This window comes from Chelmon rostratus, chromosome 19, assembly GCF_017976325.1.
Source record: "Chelmon rostratus isolate fCheRos1 chromosome 19, fCheRos1.pri, whole genome shotgun sequence".
Lineage (NCBI taxonomy): Eukaryota > Metazoa > Chordata > Actinopteri > Chaetodontiformes > Chaetodontidae > Chelmon > Chelmon rostratus.
The window spans coordinates 19,173,462-19,179,461 of record NC_055676.1 but is presented as its reverse complement, the minus strand read 5'-3'; positions in this window follow the sequence as shown (position 1 = coordinate 19,179,461).

Sequence of the window (6,000 nt, the reverse complement as noted above, 5' to 3'; positions counted from 1 at the left end):
ACACTGTATTTGTGTACATTCTGCTTATAGTAGCTCAGCAATGCCGGCGTCATGTTATTGCACAATAATTTTGTTGTAATATAAATGCATTAATGTTTTATATGCTTGCAAAATGGGAAAACAATCAACATCTTCACACAGTAGCAGTAGTATGTGTGTGTGTGTGTGTGTGTGTGGGACCTCTCCTCCAGCAAAAACACTATTCCTGAATAGCCATCTCTTTCATATCTGGGAGTTCCACCAGATACGACTTGATTTTACTCTTTTCAGTGATGCTCTTTGACCGGCTGCAGAAGTTGCCTGAGGCGCCCAAAGCAGAAATATTACAACCATGATGAATATCGAAAAAATGCAGTGTGGGGTTTTTAACAAGTGCTTATACACGGCGTATTAGGATGATGAATTCTCCTGCCTGGGCACCCTCCAGATACAACACAAAAAGATGAAAACTATGTCACACACAGAGAAAGAGAGAGAGGGAAGACATAGATGTAAAGAGAAGGAAAATTCCAGGATTTCTGCACAGCGTCTGAACTTGATTAAAGATGCACCGTTTGGAGAGGTGGACGATATATTAGCTGCAGCTTATAATACACTGCGATCGATTCTATAACCCACAAACGGCCTCACGAATTACAATACGGTCGCATCAACATCCCTCTGACACAGTCTCTCAACAAAAGCCTTTTAGCTTCACAGAGGCACATTTAGACTGTACAGGTGTTCATGAGATTATAACCTCCCCCTGCAGGTACAGCTGACATCACCTGTCAGAAACAGCCTGCGAATAGGAAAGAGTATGCAGATGAAAAGCGGACCTCTTCTGGATGTTTGAAAGATCATCCTCACACAACACACTGAGGACGTTCAGCTCTGTCTGATTTATGGGCTGTCTTCATTTCAACACAGAGGGATTTTTTTTTTTTCCTTCTTCTTCGTTTCTATGGCACCCCAGCGTTTGAGCCAATGGAACTTGCAGTCGCCACTTTGAAGTTGTAACACTCACACTGTGATGTCTCAGAGTGGCAAATACATCACTATAATCCGAATGCTCCCTTTGATGGGCTTTGAAATAGTGTTTAACTCGACTCCGCAGCGCTGGTGTGTACGCTCACGTAAGAATCTCGAGCCGCATTCACATCACTATTAAACTGAGAGGGCAGTTTTTTGCTCTCAAGAACAAATCACACATATTCGCCCTCATAAATCACTGCAAGCAGCTCGGTAAAGTTTCTGTGGACCGTCTTTGAATACTAAGTCACTTTTCTTGTCTACTCATCTCGCCGTTCATTTTCTTGTGTGCTGTTCGACCAGCTTCACTCGTGATGTATAATTGAACAATTTGTGTATGAAACAGTTGCACAGTGTCAGACTTGCAAATCCAATTTGCAGACAATAATAACTAGTGAGATATAATTTGCTGAGAGAAATCAACCAAATCTTGTGTACTGATTGAGGTTCAAACAAAGAGACACCCACCTCTCACATCCCATACTGCAGTGGAAATTTTTCAGCAACCTTCATGAATGAATTCATAGTTAACAAGCTGTTTTGCTTAAACCTTTGCTGCCTGATTTGTTGGCATATTGGGAACATTGTGGAACCGACACATCATCATCTTTTATGTTACTTATCAGCTGCTTATTTGCACACTCACAGTTACGGAGAACAATGACATGGACTCGTGTTTCTGGTCATCTGATAAATTTGCATAAATGTGTAAATATGTTCACCAGCTAGTGTTAGCAGCGGTGATATCTGTGTCTGATGAAATGCTCACTGTGTCAGATTAGGGGATGCCTTGACACGACAGACTGCACATGCTTGATGTCATCTGGAAGGAGGTGCTACTTCCGGGAACTAGAATGTAAACGAACAATGGCCTCCGAAGCCGTGTGAATGACACTGGCTGTGACCTTTAGTCTGTTTCCACCTCACAGCATCAACAGCGTCATTCAGTTGTGCACGAAAGAGCGTTCAGTGCTCCTATTGGTCAACGTTTGGAACATGTCAAAAAAAGTCTGGTGCACCTACGTCTGCTGGGCAGGACTATTATCAGGAGCCGCTTGGTGCTGGGCAGGTAGCATGTGGAAGATTTATTAGAGCATCTTTGCTGAAAACAGTCTGTAAGTGTGAACAGAACAATAAAGTTGCTGCCTTTTAGCTTGTTACCTCAAGCTAAACTAATTGTAAAGCAATGTGCTAAAAGTGCTAAAATTTTCTTGAAAAAACCAAAGAGTTGCTGAGTCGGGGTTGATTATCTGAGGGTTTGTCAATACAAGCAACACCTTTCACATATATAATCATTTGATCCATTGTTTGTCTCACAATAATGATTCAGACGTTTTAAATGCTACATAACTCGTAATGACATTTACAGCAACGGCAAAGTACAAACAAAAAAACAGTGACGGAAAATGAGTTTGATTATTCCTCTTTGCTTCGCTGTGCCTGCTTTAAAAGCAGCATTCTGCACAACTACAGTCGCAAGCATCTAAATGAACGTTAGAATGCGCTGCTTTGACCTTCAAGGCAAACACAGTGAAGAAATCTGGAGCCTGGCAACGCTATTATTCCAGGACATGCAGAAGGTGAGGCGTCGCTGCGAGCTTATACAGCGTAATTAAGACATTCACAAATCTGGCGACCCAGTAGGGTGGAAAGCACATTGCTGAGATGCAGCTCCGTCCTCTAACGACTGATCTGGCAACTGGCGGCCTCGTCCTGTAATTAGCTCCGACATGAATACAAGAACCACACTGACATGCTGTGTGTGATGAGCAAACAAAGGATGGTACCTTGTGACAGACACTAACACCAAGAGCTGCCTCCATCCTCCTCTACTCTGTTCTCTCCACCTTCTGGTTTTGCTCGTCCACCAGTCCGTCTCCTGCTGCATTTCCACTGACTGTTTTTGTGTTTTTTGTTTACGGCCTCCAGTCTGCGCAGCCTCCCCCTGTCTCCCATTGTCAGTCAGCTTCCCTCTGTGCATGTCTGCTGGATCATTCTGGCCTGACCTACATAACCTCTGGTCATCAATTTTGTATATAGCTGATGCACTATGATGCATGGCTCTCTATGCCAGAGAGGTCCCTCCGGGGGCTGTGAGCAGCGCCACGTCACTCAAACGCATGCACCCACACACACACAAGCATAAATCAGAGCCGTGGCAGTCGCTGGCTGACATGAGCCCCCCGGCAACAACACAGGCGAGCAGCACTGCAGCCTATTCAGGGGCAGAAAGGCTGCACATTGGGAGAGGGGATGATGACATCTCTGCACAGATGCTGGATGAAGTGAATAAAGAAAGAAATGGAACACATAATTAAGAGATGAAGGGGAGAAACACACAAACCTTAGTAATTTCGGGTGGAAGCAGCTAGCTGAATGGAAACACCATAGAGCAGGCACACGGAAATCTTCTGAACCCATGCAGTCACTCAGCTGTAAAGATGTTTGACAGTGTGGTTGTGAGCAGCACATAGCATCAGTGTATCAGACTCAAAGTGCTAAATAAAAGAGCATCTACAGTAAGCGTGGTGCACGGTGAATGTGTCTGGATCTTTTTGGAATGGGTGCGTTGATGGGTGAAGGCGTACGCGCGGGATGCATAATATTTGTCAATTTAGGATCTGGTGCTCTTGCTGTGAATGTCTGCATTAGTCAAATCACAGTGCTTAGTCAGTGAATCAAAGGCAGGGCCTGAGGGCTGGCCCGTAGGCTTCTCCACCCCGGGGCCCTGGGTTGCCTGTGTTTACCGGAGCAAATTGTGTGGGTTCAGCAACACTCACAGCAGCCTCCACCACCTCCAGAACAATCAGCTCGTGTAAACGCCCCCCCCGGTTATCAAATGTCAGGTCTGCTGTCCTCGCACGGCGGGTTTGAAACTCTCAGTAACTTTTAAAACAACGCATCCTTGATTTCCCAATCTTGCTAACTGAAATGACAGCATATTTTAACATAGGTAGCTAGATGCTGCAGCTAGCTATCATTACCTTGATGGAAACTTTGTGTTGGGTTAGCTTGTTTTGAAATGAAAATCCTACATAAAGCTCTTAAATATGCTACATGCATAATAATATGCTCATCCTTTAAGTTCCTGGCGAAGAGTTAGCATCCTTATCAGCTGAGGATGGTTGTAGAAAGCATGGAAATTGTTTTTGTGTAGCATGGTAAAGCTAGCTAGCTATAGCAAAAAAAGAGGCCTTACAAGCAGATCATGGTTATGGGAATTATGCTTTATTGTTCATATTTCCAAATGATTGGACAGTCACTGTTCAGGTTTAGTGATTGTAAGTTGCAGAAAAGTTTCATTGCTCTGTAAACGTCCTCAGCTATATTTAGTGAGATATTAGTCGACCCTTAAAGAAGGAAAGTCTCGATTCTTTGATGAACGACGGTCATTGAGGTTAGATGTTAACGATCTAATTCATCTCTGATTCTGGACTGCCCATAAAACATTAATGATTTTTGGATGTGGTGATTGGAGAGGACGTATAATGTATTTGGCTTCATCCCGACATCGATGAAATCACTCTTAAATTGCTGTAGCAGTGTTTCTGGTGACATTACCATCGTGCAGTGTGGGGACACCATGAGGGAGAGGTATTAGCCTCACTGTGTGCACCCGATGCTGTAAACACAGTCTAATATCTCTCAGCTGGTATAAAATCATGTAGAGCAATCATTGGGTGTAATGTTTCGCAGTGGATGACTGTCGGTATCACTCCAGACCTAAAACCGCGTTTAACATCTGGCATCTGACAGTGAGCGTCAATGGCTTTTTATTCAGGGGGGGTTCACACAAATCTGCGCGGATGCAGATAAATGAGTGGAAAATGATTCATCACACCACACTTCTTCACATGCAGGAATCCAGAATTTATGCCAGCATTTTAATCTTTGTCTGATGGCCTTCGATATCTCCAGTTTCTGAAAGGCGGCCTTGTCATGAACGGCAGCTTTGTGACACTCGGTGAGTGCTGTTTCACAGAGGTGTTGGACCAATCCAGTGATTATTGTGAGATCTCTTCTAAAACAGCCGCCTCTCAGTTGTTTAGATAGAATGATGAATGTTTTCATCTCCATTCTCCTTATGCCAATCATCTTATTCTCTTTACCTTCCCCCTCCACTCCTCTTCTTTCTCATTCTCTGTGCAGCACTTTCTCCACCATCCTCCCAAGGTCTGAAGGCAGAATGGTTATTAAATGCGCGAATGCTTACTCAAGATTAACTCACAGGAGGCTGTTGAAACAGACTTTTTACTGATCTCTTCCTGTAAGCGCAGAACTGGTCCCGGACCCATCCAGACCAGGTCTGCAGCACACTAAACGAACGGAGCACTACCCTGCAGATGCATGAAACATAGCTTTAATAGCTATCTGTAGCATCCACCCTGCAGAGAGCACGGGGAGAGAAAGTGATGAAAGGGGGAAGTAATGGCAGCGTGCCTGAGAGGAAAGACACAAATTCTATTAGGACCTAAATTTAAACTCTTTTACTCACTTTGTCTCTCGCTCCCACTCGCTTTCACACGCTTGACTCGCAAAATCTAACTGGGAAGAGGAGAAGAACTCTGCTGGTGAAAAAAGCGGGCCTTTCTCAAACGAGGACACATTTTGGAAGGTTAATCATTTTTATGCGAATCTCGGATGCCAAATCTCAGCTTTTTGCAAAAAGAGGTGGGGAGAGAAAACAGTGGGCGTGTGTGTGTGTGTGCCTTAAGGCAGCACATGCATTTTCCTCAGAGTAGCTTCCCCTCCAATGCACCTGCAATGAAGACATTTTACCTACATCTGCATGCAAATAAGACAATCCAGCAATTTGCATTTTGAGCTCAATGAGCAGGGAATAAATCTTGAGGAGAATTATCCACACGGGCCGCCATATTAAATCAACACGCCCGTGAAGCTTTGCTCCGTTTGAACAGCTTTTCAGTCGAATTCTCCCAAATCACAGTCGTGCTCCATCATCTCCTGTTTCCTGCGTGTGTTGACATT